This window comes from Anser brachyrhynchus (assembly GCF_964034855.1).
Source record: "Anser brachyrhynchus genome assembly, chromosome: 18".
In the NCBI taxonomy this organism is placed as follows: Eukaryota; Metazoa; Chordata; class Aves; order Anseriformes; family Anatidae; genus Anser; species Anser brachyrhynchus.
In genome coordinates, this window is record NC_137711.1 from 2,239,668 (window position 1) to 2,258,582 (window position 18,915).

Genomic DNA, 18,915 nt, shown 5'->3' on the forward strand with positions numbered 1-18,915 from the left:
CATACTCTAGGAGGGTGTTGTGCTGATGGGGACATGGATGCAAGCAGTGGCAGGATTGCAAAAAGCAGCAAAAAGAAGCTGTTCTGGCATATTGTGAAAGGACCCAAATCCGGTACTGCAAGGCATGGCTCAGTTCTGCTTCACCAGTGCTCGCTGTGTTGTTCCATGCTGCCTTTAATAAGGTTATATTCGCTGATATGCTCTAAGAGCAATTCTTTATCACTGGATTTGTAGAACTTTTTACAGACCCTTTTTGATCTTGGACAAAGCAAACATTTGATTTTCTTCTTTATCTAATAACCCCTAAAACCATTTACAGGCTTCATGGTAAACAGAACCCTTGCTGAGATTAAAGCCCTAAAGTAGAAACATGGAAAATATCAATTGCAATAAAATTGCTGCCTTTTAGTGAGCATAATGAATACATCGTGCATGTGGTGTTCATATCCTGGCCTGCATTAGTGCTGTCCGTGGAGTGGTGAACATGTTTTAATGCCAGTGCTCCTGTGATCCATGCTCTGAGTTGTCAGTGAGCACAAGGCGATGCATTGGAGTGAGAGCTCATCCCCGCTGTAATTAACTATTGAATTAATGCTTTAATGTGTCACCTCCTCTGGTGACTACAGAAACATCTTTTCTTTTAGGAACACCTCATGATAAATGTTAAAAGATGTTAAAAGGATGACTGCAAAAATGTACGTCCAGATCTGTACGGCAGCAGACCTTCCTCTGGTCTCTGTCTGTTAGCGTTGGACACGCTTTTGTCTTAGGGCTCTGGATGTCCGAGCCAGCTGAACAGCAAAGTCAAGGAGAACTTCCTCTGGCACCACAGTTAGAAATTAAGTAAAGAGTGAATCAGAGGTTGTCTGCTCCAGCTCAGAGCTGGGCTGCAGCTTTACCAACCTGCTGTTGGCACGGTGGCAGAAAGGCGCTGCCGCTCCAGCCTCCCGCATCACGCTCCAGGAAGGGGGTCTAGCTCTGCTTCCTCACTGCCTTTTGCTTTTCTAATCCAAATTGACTCCAGGGTAAATTGCTACCAAACCAGAAAGGTAGCGTTTTAAATCCATTTTCTACCAGTGCAAACAAATTCAGAAAGAGCAAGGCAAGAGATTGCCAGGCTATCCTTCTCCAGTGCAATGAGTAGAAGATCTTATTGTGGAAGTTCTGCATGAAATTATGGCAACCGACTTTTGGGAGCTATACTGGTAGCTCTATCATTCATGTTTAGCCTCCTGTGGGTGCATTTTTCAATTGATATCCCTTAAATAACCTTAATTATGTGTATGTTAAAGTGCCTCATACAGCAGGGAAAATTGAGGAAGACACTTATTAAAAAGAGGCACCAGCACATGTGGTATTATTTTTACAGTCATCCAGTGTGTTGATATAAAGTATTACATTTGAGTCAAACCTCATTTGCGTGAGTAGTTAAAGTGAAAGCCGATCTGTCTTTGCATTGTGGCTCGAATGGCTGTCCAATTAGCGGAATGATTAGCCCGGCTAATATCAACAGAACCATTCCTGTGTCAATTTGACAGTTACATCACCGCACAGTTTTCAGCCACTTCCTGAGGGTTTCTGAATCAGACCCAAGAAAACTGCAGTCCTACAAAATATCCCCATGGAGAAGGCATGTTTCGCAAGCATCGTTTTAGGAAAAGCCAGCAAACGGTTTCTTATGGAGGCCAAATATTTGTGTTGACATTTTTTCGCAATTTTCCAACGTTTTTTCTAAACATATGATCTGTTGTTTTCAGCTTCTGCTGCTGGAAAGACTGCTGAAAATTTGTTTGTTTTTACTGAGATTTTACTTGACCTTGAATGCAACTTATTGCTAGAGCTACTGAATAGTGGTTTATGTTGTTGATATATTTGCCATAAATCATTGCAGAGGAGTCTTAAAGGTGCACAGGAATGTTTATTTGTTTTATCAAAAAAAAAAAAAAAAAGGCTGCTTAAATTCCCAGTCATTAGCAGAACACCCTTTTTGCTTATGTAGAAAGTATACAAATAAATAACTTCTTTTAAGAATCTCTATCCTTGTTTATCATCTGTGGTGTGTTACTTCTCTCTCCTTTTCCTCTCAAGGAATGCCAGGAAAACAAACATGGTTCTGACTTTATCTGCCACTGTGCAAGTCAAGGTTTTCTCTCTCTCTTTGCTGCAAGTTGATATTAGTTTCTACTCTTTCCACCTGCTCCTCCATCACCCTCACATTTTGAAGTTGCTTCTGCAGACTCAGTGGCCGGACTTCCAGTGGATTTGTAAAGCTGTGAGGTCTTCATAAGCGCTCTGGTTTGAAAAATAAAGAGGAAAGTGTCATGTTCTGGGAAGAAGCATTTAAACAATTCCTAATGGGTCTGATTTTCAGAAAATTTGGAGCACCTGCTTCTGAAAAATAAAAAATTAAAAAAAAAAAAAAAAGCTGTTTTGAAGGGAATCTCAACTGGGCATCTGAAAATAGAAGACTCCCAATTTCCTATGGTGACATATGCATGTCATAAGACGTGTGCAGGGACATTGCTTCAGTGCTCCTTGTTTTGCCTCTCCAGAGCAAACAAAGTGAAGACGCCAGTGGAATGGGCAGGAGCTGCTGGCCAAGGAGACCCAGCAGAGGAGGAAAGAGAGGTTTGAAATTTCCCCCACTCCTGGGATTTAGCCTGGGAGGAAATCCCACGCTTAGAAAATGTCCCTGTAACACCCAAAGTGGATAAGATGTGGATAACTTTCTGTCCAACTAAATGATGTTTGGGCTATTCCATTTCATGCAAAACCAAAATTAGAACTAGAGTCTTTTGTGATCTCATACTAGTTTCTTTAGAAAATCTCAGTACTGGTATTAATAGCCCCAAATACTGTTCAGAGTTAGGGATCCCACTCAGAAAGACTACCATATCAAGCTTGTGAGTCATTACTAGGGTCTTTCTGTATGCTTTAAGAAAAGTCACATTCTTCAGCAAGTAGGCCACCATCAACTTCACAGAAAACAAACCCAATGGTTGCTTCAGTCTTGTTCAGTCCTCCCTGTTTAAACTTTCTATAAATAGTTAATCTCTCAAATATTTATTTGGACTCAGCACTCCCACATTCAAAAGCAATGTCCTAGACATCATTGTTTTCTTCAGTGTGCGTTTTTCCCCATATTCTCCTTCCAGCCCAGAGAAAAGTTCATAACACTAAACGGAATAATTTTAAAACTACTTTGATCAAGTGTTCTTGACAGCTTTTTTTGATCATGTTTACACATTATTCTAAAAAGTAGAGTTGTTTTGGAGAGAAGGTAGTGATTGTCCTTTCCCAAGAATAAATCAGAAAAGATCCAGACAGTGCAGGAGTGGTTTTCTAATAAGCGATTCTACAGACATATAAGTTTTTGGTAAAATAGTCAGTAGCTCCAGGAAGCACAGTCACTTCCTTATGGATTTCTAAAAAGTGGATGATAGGCATGTCCAAACCAATGATGGCAAAGCACTGACACCGATGCTAAATTTGGCTGTGGCAAATTTGGGCTGGCACCAATGACAATGAGCTATAAATGTTTTTTAAAATAACTTTGGCACCAGGACTGGGGATCTGTTCTAGATTACCATCAGTGCTGCTATGGACGTCTGGAATTTCTTCCATGTTTTTTCCTTTCCAGGCTCTCTACTAAGATCCATGTTGGAGTCTATGATTATTAGCTCTAGAAAAAACTTTGTTTGCAGTAGTACACTGCAGCTAATTTTTTTGATCTTTTCCATAACACAAACCTGGATTTAATCAACTTCCTCTTGTGGTTATATCATTTGCATTTATGTTCAAGATGAGGAGTGAAGCCAGAAAAGCACAATGAGTTCTTCCTTCATTAAGGAAGCACAGAGAATGAGTTCAGGTACCAACACAACCCAAAGTCATTGAATTTAATCATCTGTAATTTGTACATACATTACATTTTAGTCAGTGTCTTTTCATTTCTGTTTCACTTGCAGAGGAATCTTCTCTTTCTCCCAAATACAAATAATCCTTTCTTATTTTTTTCATGTTTTTGTTTAATAAGAAATTCTTAATTTTCTTTAGTCCCAAAGGATTCCTCTGTGGGATGTCCTTTGGTAAGACAGGAAGCCGAGAACACAAACTGTGTTCATAGAATGGAACAGTAAAATCACTTCAAATCCAATAAATGATTTTTGTTTAGAAAGTTGCTAAATGTGTTTTATTGTCAGGCATCATGCCCCATTATCCTGGAAATGCCCAGGAGTAGCATTCCTTCCCCTCCATGCCCTAAGCTGACATTGACTGAAATCCTTCCATTAGGGGAGTTTATAACAAGCAGAATTAGGTTGTTGCTTTTAGTTCAAACACATACCCCTTCATTTCCTCTAATTTTATACAATGTAAATAAATACTCAGTGGGGCTTGGAGGCTACTGGAAAGCACTGAATGCTGATCATGTGTTCTAAATAAGGCACTCCCAAAAAAAGCAATGCCTTTAGGCTGAGGAAGGTAATTGTCAGTTGTCGAGGGGAGAGGTCGAGGGGTGCAAGTGGGCTTTTTCCTGTGTTTGTCTGAGAGGATAAACAGCAGGGGAGAAATGCTCTGCTAAAATAAAACAAAGCAAAAGTATGAGGAAAATAGGTGACTCTGCTGTTAGATGGCAGAAGGTTTACGTAAACTGAACTGCTCTGTAAGACTGATGGTCTCCACTCAACAAAAAGGGATGCTTTTTTTTCTCGTGAAAATCCTGCTTTTTTTTTTTTTTTCCTGAATTTGTGGCCTTCCAAGAGCAGAAAATGATAGTCTAAAAAGATTTGTTGTCCACACCAACTCTGAAATTGTTGAAAACGAAGCGCACAACTGCACGCATTTCTGTCTTCCAGGTTTAGATCTGTTCCTTTGACTACTAAATAGATGTTTCATTACTGGCCTGTAAAACATCCATACAAGCAAGAAAAGGCAGTTTAAAGTGTCTTATTTGCAGCAGTCTTAATGATTAACTGACCTCAGAATAATGAAGATTTTGCCACCACTCAATCTCTAATCAGTAAATTGATATGTTTCCAGTTGGAGGCTCAGACCCGTAGTCTCCCTTTCTCCTGCTTCAGACAGTGAGATTTTGAAGCACGGAATACAAATCAGTTTTCCTCGGCTATAAACTGGTCTTGCCCCTCTAGTAGAAGGGCTAATTAAAAGCAAATACCATCCCAGAAATTATAGAGAAGGTTTTGCAGGAATATTTCACCCATTACAAATAATGCTTCCCCCCAACACACACACACACTTCCATGCACTGAAGCTGGCAAAAACAAGCTCAAAAACATTAAAGGAATCCATAGATATCAAATCATAGAAACGGTTTAGCCTAACAGAATAGTGTCTCTATTCTATTCCCATTTGTTTTCTAAATTGTTTAATGCAAGGCACAGCCTTCCTTTAATTTTAGTTTTTTTGGCTAGCTTTAAGAATTTTAAAGAGATCATAATGATCCTTAAATCACAGATAACTGAACCTATAAAACACAAACTCTGGTCTCCTCATAATGTCATCTCTTGCCAGCTCTCTGTCGGGAATGATTTTCAGTCAATTTGATCTTCAATAAATAATAGCCTAGGTAAACAGGTGAACTCACAGTAGGCAGACTAATCCTCTTACCCCTTCCCTAACGCAGATGTCTCCCAGGGCCAGCAGGAGGGACAGTTATGAGATTGGCAGGCCATACAGCTGTGTCCATTGCACTTTTTCAAGGACTTAAATAGCCCTCAAGTGTGATTTTATACTCTAAAACATCCTAAAATATGACCACATCCTAAATGCATTAAAGATTGTTCCAGGGCTCCTGTGGTTAAATGGAGGAACCAATATCCTTGAGTAGCTCTACAAATAGGAAAAGAAAACGACATCAAATGTATAGAAGACTATCATGGTGAATAAAAGGATATGAGTATTTTGCCTGATTTTAAGGAAAGAATAGGGAATCAAATATCTTGCCAATATCTAGGTTCATTTCTTGCTGTGGTTTGGGGCAGAATGGGGATAATGAAGGCTGATCAAAATGAGCCAGAAACTATCATACAATTCCTTAATTCCTTAGACTTCTTGAGAAACAAGATGACAGACAGCTAAATAGACAGACTCATGCTTGCCTAAAGGCATGCTGTTTATCAAATTTACACCAAGATTTTTATCTTACAAGGACTGAAATTGTCCTTAGATTTTCTCTTATTGCAAATTCAATCCTGAGGAGTATTCTCTGTGATTTCCTTGGAGAATCACTCTAAAATAACTCTTATTTTTCCCTAATAGTTTTACTAACTCAAGATTCATCCTGTAGAACTTTATAGTTCCAAAGTATTTCTCATGGATAGGAAAGATTAATACAAATGGTTGATTCTTTAAGATAGCTTTAGCTGACTAAAAATCAGATACAGAAAGCTGGTTTTATACATTCATTCTTTTCTCTATATATTCTATTGATATAAATACATTTTGTCTAGTTTTGAACTTAATGTCATTGTTTTTGACATGACTGGCTGTTTCTAATTTGAATTTTACAAAACTAATCAGGAAAGCCAGGTAAAATCTATTCAAAAAGAACAAACTAACTCTGTCTGTCTGGGAGACTCGATGGACTGTATGGACTGTCAAGCCCTATAGGATGTCAAACCCTACAGAACAGCTGAATGAAAACAGATGTGTTCAGACCCTGCTCAGTGCTACCTTCAACATGAATGAAGCAGGTGTTTGACTATTATCAGCTAAGCTGAAAAGGCTGGGCTGTTTTTTTCCTTATCATAGGCTTTCAAACAACATGCTTGCAGACTAAAATTAAACTCATTCCCACTAAGCACTTGAGAGATTTTGGTCTCATTTTACCTGCCTTTCCACCCCATATTCCTTTCTTGACTTTTTCCCTTTTTGGTCTGAGGCCCAGCAATTTGCTGAGCAAGGTATCCAGCCCAGCAATGGGACATAATCCATTGCAGTGGGTGGTTGGAGAATACCGGGGAGAAATCTGAACTAGTCTAGTCAAAGTAAAATTGCTAAAGTAGGTTATAAAAGCTCTTTTATTGTTATTATTATTATTATGTTCATGTATTAGAATTTGTTCCATATTTTTGTCAGAAATTCTGAAATCTGTCATGGTTTCATCAGCTTTTAAGTTTGATTTTACTGATCTGATGCTGTGAATTGAAAACTTGGTTCATGAAACTCCTTTTGATCTGCATCTATAATTGCCATTCCTGAGCTGTGCAGTACATCTGTACTCCCTCGAACTATTGTTGGGCTAAAACCCAGAAGATTTCATATCCAGTGGAAGAAGCATTTCTTAATTTCATAAGTGCATCCAACAGTAAGGTAGCAAAGTTAAAATAATAGTAGCAGTAACAGTAATAATTCAATCCTATATCATGAATTAAGATTTAAATCACAACCCTTTGAAGGGCTTCAAAAAAAAAAAAAAAAAAAGTCCAGTTGACCACAACAGTTTCCATGAGGTACTTACTATTTTATTTGTATAAATAGTATTGAAATATATATTAAGGAGTGGTTTATGAGACCTGACATATAATATGGTGCTGGATATCAATAAATATATTACAGGCGATTCATATAACATTTAAGAGGGATTAGATTGGCAAAAGTATAAAAGAATTATATAGACTTGCTCTTTTAAACCTGAGACATTGATTCTTCTATCAATTTCATTGAATCTTCACTTAGAAATTTATGAAGGGGTGATCATTTTCTAATAAACATTATAAGACAATTTAGAAAGCTCATGAAAAACCTTCTCATGACTGATAAGAGGTTTTTCCATAAATAAACAATTTGTTTCTTTAACTATTTCTTATAGTCTAGTGGCTTCTTTTCTGACTTAAAAGTAGTGACTGTGTCTGTTCTGCAAAAGGAGAACTCTTGACCTCCTTTGCAAGTGGAAATGATTCTGATCTTTACATCATTGTCTCCAGATTGGTTTATTCTGAGACTCCATGACTTAAGTTGGATTGTCAGCAAGAAAGAGAATGCGAAAAAGGAATACTGGCCTTGGAGCAATTTTCTTCCCATGGTTCACTGAAAAGCATCTTCCCCATCTGCTTTCTCTTTTGTTCACATATTAGTTACATTATTTCCTGGATCCTGCTTTCACAGTTTCCTTTGCTGTTATGTGGTCTGACTAATGTATTATAATGAAGCATAGGTAGAAAGAAGCTGTAAACTTGAGCTGGATGAATCTTGCCAAAATTTATCTCCTTGCAAAGTTGATGAGGTATCAGGGAGATCTAGAGCGTGGGTAGGTGGCACAGCCCATGTAGTGCATTGTTGGCCACTGTAAACAGAAGAAATGTAAGTGACCAAGTCACTTGTCATTGTTTTTATTTGTACCTTCTCTGCAGTCTTAAAGAAAGACATTCACGGAAGGCAGTCAGCACTGGAACAGATAAAAGAACAATGATATGTTAACAGATACTGTTATGATACACATACTGTTAACAGATAATATAATTGGGTATTTTTTTCATTATTCCAGCAATGTCTTTGCTCCCTGTTGTTCTATAACTTTGATCCTTCCAGGAGAGTGAAATACTGAAATACGTCCAGTATTTCTTAATTCCTTGCCATAGCAATGAGCACTGATTCAGGCCCCTACTGAGCATTTCAAGAGCACAATGACATTTAGTAGCGTCAGCTTTGGATTCTATATAATTGCAGCTCAAGAGCCTGAGTCCTGGCTTTACTAATACAATCTACCCCCAGATAAATAAATTAAAAAAAAAAGGAAAAGAAAAGAAATGAAAGAAAACACAACTCAACAACACCTGAATAATCTATTAGATATCTCGTTCGTTCTCCTGTATTTTCTCAGTGCTCCTTGTCTCCGCAGTTGTCAGTTTGCAGTGTGCCCCTTTTCCTTGTCAGACCACAGCCCATTTCCTACAGCTTCTCCTCCCTCACTGAACTGCATGAGGCAAAGGGCCGAGATTTTCCATTTTCTGAAGGAACAAAGGAGCGCCATCAGACCAGCTTTGGCCACGAAACTCCTTTCTCACTCTGAGCCAAATCCCCTTTTCTTCCTCCAGACCTGGTTTCCGCAGCCAGCTGGTGCATCGCCCATCCACCGCACACTCTTGGCGTCCTCACAGAGGAGTGAGGAGTGCGTGCGGCCAGGGTGCAGGAACCGCCGACCACCTCTGGCACAGGAATGGCTCTTGAGGGACCCCAAAGAGGCAGGTGCATCTCAGCAGAGCAGCTCCAATGGCAGACCATGCAAAGCGATTCCCCTTGCACCTTTCCCTTCAGCTTGCCCTTTGGCATATCTTTGCTTCAGCTCGAGCTCTAGAGCTCAACGAGAATTTTATTTTGCAGAGTGAACAAAGGCCATTCCTATGAGCTGTTCGTTACCCAACACAAGAGCTTTATGCTCCTTGCAGTGCTCAGGACCCCCTGGTGAGTAAGTGGCTGAACTTTCCACACTGAAACCTGGATAAGAAGTGCTGAAAATCATGTTGGAATAATCAAAGACACCTGTTGCTGGTGGAGACTATTTTCTAGTCAAAGCACAGCTTTTGCTAATAGAGATATACAGGATCATCAGAACTGCTCATAAAACTAAGGCGAGGGTTTCATTTTTCTCCTTGTGGGCAAAGTGTTCGTATTCGCTTTCCTCTCATTCAAAAATAGTTCAATCATCGAGGAAAATGTTATTTAAAATGTTAAATAGGCTCCCTCCCCTCAAACATCTGCCAGCATTTGCCCCTAAAATGAAAGTTTAGGAGGATTTTGAGGAAATGAAACATTCATGATATTTAGCCAAAGGCCTACCTTCTTCTGAGTTATAAATCGTATTTGTAGAACAGAATCTCCTAGAAAAATTTGCCTGTTTCTTCTTTTGGATTTGCTGGATCACACTCACTATTTCTTACTAATTCTCCTAATAGCAGCTAGCACACTCCAGGCATCCTGACACTTCAGCTGAAAGCTGTTTTATCCTGTTGTTGTTTTTTCATAAGAGACAGCCTGAACATTCCATCTTTGCATATCTTGTTTTTTAACAGCTCTTTGATTTGTTGCTGTACTGCTTGCGTCTCTCCTGAACTGCTTCATATGCTATTGATTTTCTTCCTCTCCGCTGGAGTAATCTCCTCCTCTGACTGATGTGAGATTTCAGGAGCCTAGTGCTGAGGCTTCCTCCTTCCCTTCCAAAAGAATTCAAGTCTCCTCTCTCTCTCTCTTTTTTTTTTTTTTCCTTACATCATCCTCATGGCTCACATCCTTTCTCTGAATCTCCCTCCTGATTCATTATGTAACCATGAATCTCTCTTCAAACAGAGAACATCTGGGGATGGAAGGAGAAGAGTATAATTACTATAACATGTGGTAAGAACAGCAGATTATTTTGGTATTATCATTGCAACTTCCTTATATTTCTCCTGCTTCCCTTTTGGCATTGCAGATGATAGAAAGTAGCTGAGTGAAAAGTTTCCTACCAGCTCCCTCCAGAGCACAGAAGGCAGGCTCTTGCCAGCCTGCTGGTGGGCAATAGAGTGGCTGTCAGTGAGGTCATGGCTTGAAATGCACACAATATCAAATGATGCCACAATTATTAGGTGCTGATATGATGGCATTCCTGGAATGCCACTTGAATCAGTGGCCCTTAGGTGTGGGAAGATGAGAGCAGTGTTTCAGTGCCATCAGCACCACCACACCTGGTAAGCACCATCATGGGATGAAGTCCACCAGGAACAGGTCCGTCTGCCCCTTGGGGAGATGTTGTGGAGAAAGTGAGATACTGATGAGATGAAAAACAGACCTATCCCCATGGCATCTCTTCAAAATCCTCTTGTCCAAGAAGTTTCATACTAGTGAGTCTGGTGCTGTTACTCTTGTAATATTTGAGGGGATTATTAGCCCTTCCTTCTTTGGAGATGGTATTCTGTATATTATGTATATGTGTCCTCCGTATTAAACTCGTGATGAAGGAGTATGTGGATACATTAATTGAATAAGATTTGCATTTGGTTTCTTAGCAAATAAACTTTACTATGCAAGTTCTCAATGCTGACAGACAGCATTTTTTGTACCAATAGAGTCCCTGAGATGCATCTCATCCCCAGCTGTCAAACCAAAATGCCCACAAAACCTGTGTGTGATGCTGGTGTCACGCAGCATTACAGATAACTTGGCTATCAGAGACTACATCAAGCAGCGTATGAAAATATATGCTAGGAAAATGTAGCTATATTCAGCATTTAAATCTTGGATTTTCAGGGAGTTTTCTTTTCTGCACTGAATGCCATTAACCATGCTGTAGTGTTATCTGTATCCATCAAGGTTGAAAAGGGGTGGGTAGCTGATAGACAGGCATGAAATCCTGATCTCCAACAGCGATGAAAGAAATATTGATACTCTTCAAGATTAATACTTCAGGATAAGTTAGCTCTTTTGTCCTATTTTCATCTTAGTACAGTGCCAAGTAATCTTGATTGGGGTTTTGCGTACTGTTGCAATACAAATATACAAAAGTAGTTCCAATATAAATGCACATAATTTCTTACATTTTTGTTTTCTCTTTATTACCTTTGCTGTTTGACAGTGGCATTTGCAGTAAAACAAGTGGTTACTCTCCCTCAGAGTCCCATCTTCTCCTCCTATCATGCTTGATCCCACTGCAGGGACAACTCATATGTTGAATTTATGAGACTGGAATAATTTTTGGAAGAGCCCACAGTGGTGCCATAAACACAAGTTCCAGCTGAGGGAGAAATGAGTCTATAAGTGAGCACCTCTTCACAGTCCCTCGTGTTAGCAAGGGAAGTGAAGGAGATTGATAGCTTACGAGTATCGCTGGCATCTGTGTCTATATCCTCTTTTGTTAAACCTTGGCAAATAACAAGAGAGGCTATATGCCATAATACTTAAAGCTCAGTGAATAATTCATACTGAAATTCATGTTAAAGAAGCTGACTGTGTTTCTGTTCATGAATTACCCATGAGCAGATGTCGATTTTCTAAATGTGCACATTATTAGAAAGTATTCATCAGATAATTTCTGCAAATACTCTTTAGCTTTCTCTTTGTTTTGAATTCAGTTTCTCATAAGAATTCAGTATTAAAATTTGAACTATTTTCATTTCATGCAGAAATCAGAGAATATAGTCTCCTGATTTCTGTTCAGAAGTCATTATTAAGTGTGAATCCTAAATTTCAATTAATATTCTCTATGTTTTATATACTAATAATTGTTTGGCTGAGGTTTATTGCTAGTTGTCTTATGTGTCAGAATTTTCATGTACTCATAGGAAACACCCATGACAAAACTATGTGCAGAATTGATACAAATAGTGACCAAATGCAAATATATGCATGCAAATTATAGTAATTTCTTCATTCTTTCCCATAGCCAAGTCCCTGAGTAATATCTTCCCCTTTTCCATCTTATTTTATTCATCTGTCTCAAGGCTTCTAAAAGTATTGTACTAAGTCGTCATGTTTTGCTTTCTTATCAGTCCTTAAAGGAAAGATCCACTGTGGATTTTTTCAGCAGTGATGCAGACATATGATATCAATTTAATACAAACACCATGTGGGACTTGTTGGCCTGGGCCAGGGGCTGCAGATCAGGGTTTCTTTGCTGCTATCATATTCACTTCCGCTTGCTTCTGCATCTCTCCCCTCCCAGCTGCTCTAGCAGAGCTCCATGGTTAGCCCTGACATGGGGCACGCAGGATTGCATGATGCCCTGTTCCCTGTTTCATTTCTTGACCCACCGAGACACCATACGAGCCCATGAGCTGAGTGCTCTCAGGTTACTTTTGCCTTTAATATTGATGCCTTTATTCAATGGTATAGCTGTTGACTGAAACTGCTGTCTGCTTTGCACTGAAAGTGAGGAGTAAACTTTGGAGAGTCATTTACCACCTTGTCTCTGCTGAAGGAAGGGTACTGAACAATTGGGAGAAATTAGTGAACTGCTCAGGCATGACGCTTAGACCAGCACAGCCACTCCACAAGGTAGTTCCTGGCCGGACCCAAACACATGTTCTTTCTTCCCACCACCACTGCTACATGAAGCTGCTCAGGGATTCAATCTCTTAGAATAGACACAAGATGAGGAGAGTGAGGTGAAAGGGGAGAAATACACTCAGACCTGGAAGTGTAATGGTCTCTGAGCTGCTTTGCATTATGTGGAAATCTTTCCATATGGCCTGGGCTGTTTTTTAACAAAATAATGTAGAGCTGCCAAAGAATCTCAACAGATAAATTTAATCTTGAGTGAAACACAGAGGACAGATCCTTCTCTGGCATAGCTGTGATGAAACCCACAGAGAAATATTGCTTTCCACCATCTGAGTACCCAGTCTATAGGATCTGGCTTTAGGGGATGGAAACCAATAGCAAAACACAAGCTTTCAGCTTGATATACTTATTGAAGGCCAATGGTGACTGGCGCCTACCAGATATACAGAGCATACAAGATGTAAAAATGACGAGCAGTGAAGAGACACAATAAATGGAAATATGACAGCTCACATATACAGAAACATAGGAAAAGGCATTTGATTTAATTTTATCTGTCAAATAACAAAGTATTTCTTATGATAAGAAACAAATAAACTGTACTTCCCATCAAAGTTTGATGACAAGAGTAGTTTGATTGCTTGGTTGCTTGTTCTTATTTGATTTGTGGCATGAGATTGATGAGTTTCTCAGGTGTAGCTGAAGGGAATAGCTGCAGAACACTATTCATTAGATTTATCACAGATCTGTACTCACAGAGAAGTACCAGTGCAAGTGCAATGACTTCCTCTAACTCACAGCTGTGAATATGGAGTGTGCACAAATTAGCTTTCCCGTACCCTCCATCTCCTCCCAAAAAGACACAAACCAAAATCTTTCCTTCATTTTGATTAGATCTCATGTGCTTTAACTATGACGAGATTTCTTGAAGTTACCACTTTCCTTTAAAAGCATTGGTTTGTTATAAAATAATTGCTGCAATCTGTAGCAATCTGTAAGCAAAAAAGAAACAAGCAAACAAATAAAAATGTGTATATTGGTATATTGAATATACTGGTCTGTCAACCGTTTTTAAATCTAAGAGACTTCCAAAACCACAGATCTTAGTTTCCAAAAAGGCTAATCTTATTAGAGGATAAAAGTCCAGAACATAAAACTAAATACAGACTGACACCTTCTCTCTGTGGGGAAATGTCTGTAGTATTGGAACATTTAGTCAAAAGAAGAAGGTTCCCATCCTTCTTCTGCCCAATGTTCGTCATCCTAAAGAACTCCAGCCTCTCGCCCTGGGGACAAATTCTTTAGACTCTCCATAAATTCAGTTGGCTTTTGGCTAGTTTACAGGCCAGAGAATGGAGCTTTTTATAAGAGAGAGGATGCAGAAATAAGGTTCTTATAGCCTTGTGTAGACATAACAGAGGAATATGAACCCAGCTGCTAGATTGAGGGTTTGGGGTTTCTACACACAGGAACACACATTTCAGGCCTGCTGCTCTTTCCATCCAAAATTTTATTATGGACACAGGCATTTTCTCATAAACCACATGGTAATATCTTTCATCTCTTTATTTGCTCTACAGGACTGTTTCCTTCTCTGACAGCAGGAGAAGAAGCAGTAACACTTCACAATGAGTCAACCAAGCGGTTGTCTGCAATAGCACAGGAGCCGCATTCTCTCTTTTGGTATCAAGTAAAGCTGTATCACAAAAGTAGGCAGTGCCCTGCAGATCCTCCTTTCTGCTTCTCCTCTTTTGCCTCAGAAACTCAAGTTCATGGTAAAATACTAGCACCAAATTTAGAAATATTTAGATCCAAGTCATTGGTAATCAGCAGTATATATTTGAGGGCAAAGCACAGCCACTGAAATACCTACAGGAGACACTGTTTAGTGCATCCTTTGAGGTCCCTGTGCAAAGAGAATGACTTCTTGTCTTATGCTCAGTCCACGAGCACATTAAAATGCCCTTCAGGAGTCTGATGCAACCCGTGCTTCTGTCCCACAGTAGATGCAACTCTAAATTGCACTTGACCTGGAGATATTGTTGGAAGTGCCATTCTGTTATATACATTTGACATAAATGTCAAGACAGATTAAAACAAAAGCACCATTATATTTTCAATCCTATTAAAAAAAATACATTAAAAAGTCCCCAAATCTATTTAAACAAAGTCCCGCAGAATGCTCATAAACTCAACAGCTGTGTGGAAACTATGCACATCTTTCAGGAAAGTTCTAGTGCTTGTTCAAGGGGGAAGAGATCTTTCCAGCCTCTATTCTACATAAGTTTTATTGGTCACAGTCTTCCTATTAATTAGCAGAAACACCAGTGATCTCGTGGGTTGCTTCTTATTTCTGAGGTGTTGCCTGTTCTCCCTCACTTGCAGAGGCTCCTCGTGTTAAAAAGCTGACCTCAGGCTTTGGGGATTCAATAAATCTGTTACCACATTCCTCTGATAAATATTTTCTCAAGCTGTTTAGTAGAACTGAACAGCAAAGGGAACTGCGGGTAGTAAGAGTGGCCAAATAAACATTCACATTAGTGAGCTGATTTTCCAGCAATGTTGGTGCTACTGGAGCTGGCCACCATGGGATGCTGGCTGCCTCTAGCCACGTGGATGCTCACTTAGGCCATTAAAGGTACCTTGATGCGTGGGAGATCAAAGGTGACCCAGGAAAACTCTTCAGAAAGAGACCTCTGTGAAACCTTCCACATGAAACAAAGGAATCAGATGGTGCAGGACACAAGGCAAGGGAATATCTCATTCAGCATGATGTCCTGGGGAAATTTCCTCTTAGCTAACATGGGTGTACAGCCATTTCATATCAGAAGGAAAGATGTGGGGTCAGTTTCAAAACCTTCAGGGCTTTTAATATTTACTTTCAGATTCAGATATTATTCTTTCCTCCCTTATTCCTCCACATATCTCTGACTTGCTAAATTTATGCTCTACACTGTGTCTCATCACAATGAATTCAGTATTAGTACTGGCGATCCCATAGGCAACTGGGCATCCATGGGAATAAGACAATCTTCACCTGGGCCTGAATGGCCAGAGGTTTTTTTTATGTTGAGTGAAGTACTGGTTTGGATCAAATACTTAACTATTTCTAGCACCGTTAATTTCTGTATAATTTTTGCAGAATCTGATCATTCCAGCTATATCAAACAAATATCTAACACTTCATCTTTTTAACTTACAATCAGTGATGAAATTTCAGTTTGACTTTTACTGGATGAATTAATATAGGGAAATAGCGAATGATGAGAATCTTTTCTAATTTAACTCAGTGTCTTATCTTTTCTGCACTGTTTCCAATGAGTAAAAAGAACAAAAATAGAACAAAGGAGAAAATAATCTATATCCAACAACAAAAATGACAAAGCCAATTTTGTTTTTCATTAAAAAAAATAAATAAAGCGAACTACAAAATTTCTTGATTCCAAATTCTAAGTTTCGAAATAGATCAACATTCTTTCATTACATTAGGTTTCAGCATGTCTGAAAAGGCTATAAATGCTTTATGTTTAGGTGGTTAATGATAGGGTAGGAGCAATTGGTCTTTTGGCCTGTTCATTGGGATCTTGGAACTTGACCTATCAGGACTCCTTGGCCTGGTTTGGTAATTAATTTGCCATATGGCTTAGAAATCAACTTTACTTAGAAAGTAAAGTTCTTTCAAGATGAGCAGCTAGACATTGCTTGAAGTACAGCAAATTACAGCGCAAAACTATTCCAAAAGTTAAACCTCAAATTGTCAAAGGCATTCCCTTTAGCTAGCATTGCCTTTCTTGCAAACTCTCATAAATAGAACTTCAGCAAAAAAGAAGCTGATAAATTGGACATAGATGTATGAAGAGAAAGGAGCCAGAGACCAATACCTACAAGACATATGTCTTTATTTACTCAAACATAAATCAAACGGAGCAGGAACTTCTGCAAGTAAATCGGATTCCATTTGTATGTTTTTCCTGACACATAAATCTGGCTGTAGCAGAATGGCATGAATAATAGAGGAACCGAACTCCCACAGTGACTAATCTTTCATTGAATCTGGACTGATAACTTACCCTGCTGAGCTGGACTTTGGTGCTGCTGTGGTGAATCATGGGATCACCAGAGGCAACGTGGACATGTGTGTGCTGAGCATTTCTCTGGCTGAAGGCAAAATGTCTTGGATAGGAACTCCTATGTGCTACTGTAGATCCAACCTTTATTAATGTTATTTGCTAGACAAAAAGAGCTCTCTCTTCTGAGGCCTTGGAGCAAGAGTTTGCAGCTGTTTAGGTAACAAATAGCAAAACGCAATGCAGGGGATCTAATGAGAGCAGTGCCAACTGGCAGTGAGAAGAAATAAACTACTTGCAGATGTGTTTGTGCATGAACTTCCCAATGCTGAAATGTAGCAAGAACCCAGCTATTCTTCAAGACATGGGGGAATGTCCTTCAGGGTGTGACAGGAGCCAGCTTCAGCCTCCTGAGTCCTCAGTCCCCAGCAGGCATATTCCATCATTTCCAGCACTCAAGCTGATGCAATCACCCAGAAAGCTGCAAAATGATAAGGCTTTGTAATATTTCTTTGCAAAATGTTCAAGAGTCTTCGTAGCAACAGCCATAGCCATGTGGCTCAGATACAAGTCACCTGGCTGACAATAGTTGTGTTATATCTATGTGAAGGATTAACTATGAAAGGCTTTCACAGCCAGATTCATGAGGCATTTCCAGGAGAGAAAAATCCCTTCTTTCTTAGCTATGTTTTGCTGTCCAAGCTGCTGAGACTGCAAATTTTACCATCTTATAATTTGAAGAGACCTTAGGTGAATCCAGTTGCACTCTTAGGAATGTTATCTTTGCAGTTTTGGCAAACAGACAATATTTTCTTACAGATTCCTCTTGCTTGCACTAAAATGGAGGAGGATGGAACATGAGAGAAGGTTTTACTCCTTTGGCTGACAAAGTCTGCTTTGAATAATAAAAAATAAAATAATAAAAAAAAGTATCATGCAAAATATTATTAATGATCAAATCCACAGTTTTTGCTAAGCCAGAACATTACTCAAGGTCATATCCCCTGAAATCCTCCTTTGACTGATGGAGTGGTTTCTTCCAGTTTAAACGCAGTCACAATATTATCCCTAATGTAAACTGGCAACATGGATGTTTTTGCAGTTGGTGTTGGTAAAGCATTCCCAAGAGTGGCAGATCACTTTCCACCATGGAAAAACAAATTCCACCCTCCCTGCCATCACCCCCAATTCCACTCACCTTTTCCAAACAGTACATTCAGTAGGAAATCCTGATGATGTTAAAGCTACTTCTGCTGAAAACCTGGCTACCTTAATTGGTCCTGTTCACTTGATATATGACATTTTCTAAGTCAAAGTTTTCCTATTCTGAGCATCCATTAATTATGTCTCCAATGAGGCCTTCCTGGTACTGTATCAAATCCATTAAAACCTATCTTGCAGGAATGGAAAATGAGTAAGCAGATCCATGAAGAATAACAAAACAAGAAGTTCCTCCGGGGTGTATTAAAGACTACCTTAATGCAGTAGGGCAGGCTGTCAGGGCTAGAGCAGCGAAACGTTTTAGAGGTTGGGAGTGGAGAACAAACTTACAAACAGCTCTTTTGAGCAGCAGGTTGGCACAGTTACCTGGAATGATCGCATACGTTCAGGCTGTTGATGCTGAGTGTCGCAGTGTCGCAGAAATACCCTGATACGGAGCAGGAGGAGCACAAGAGTGGCTCCTGCAGCTCAGGACATCATGGAAGTGAGGGAAGGATTCGATTGCCTGTGCTGAAAAAGAATTGACCTGGTTAAGGAAAGAAAGGTTGCAGAGATGAGGGGAGGGAAGGAGGAAATGAAGGGAGCCTTATTTAAAAAAACGCAGTGTGGTTTTAATTCTACCACAATTGAAGTT

General features: G+C 39.4%; 1 long non-coding RNA gene across 1 annotated transcript in view; it reads right to left on the minus strand.

Moving 5' to 3' along the window:
- Nucleotides 1-18,665, minus strand: part of LOC308180116 — a 39,686-nt gene extending 21,021 nt beyond the window's left edge. Inside the window, exon 1 of the long non-coding RNA XR_013940757.1 lies at nt 18,648-18,665. This is a non-coding gene — a long non-coding RNA (uncharacterized lncRNA). The remainder of the gene's footprint in view (nt 1-18,647) is intronic.
- Between the last annotated feature and the right edge of the window lie 250 nt (nt 18,666-18,915).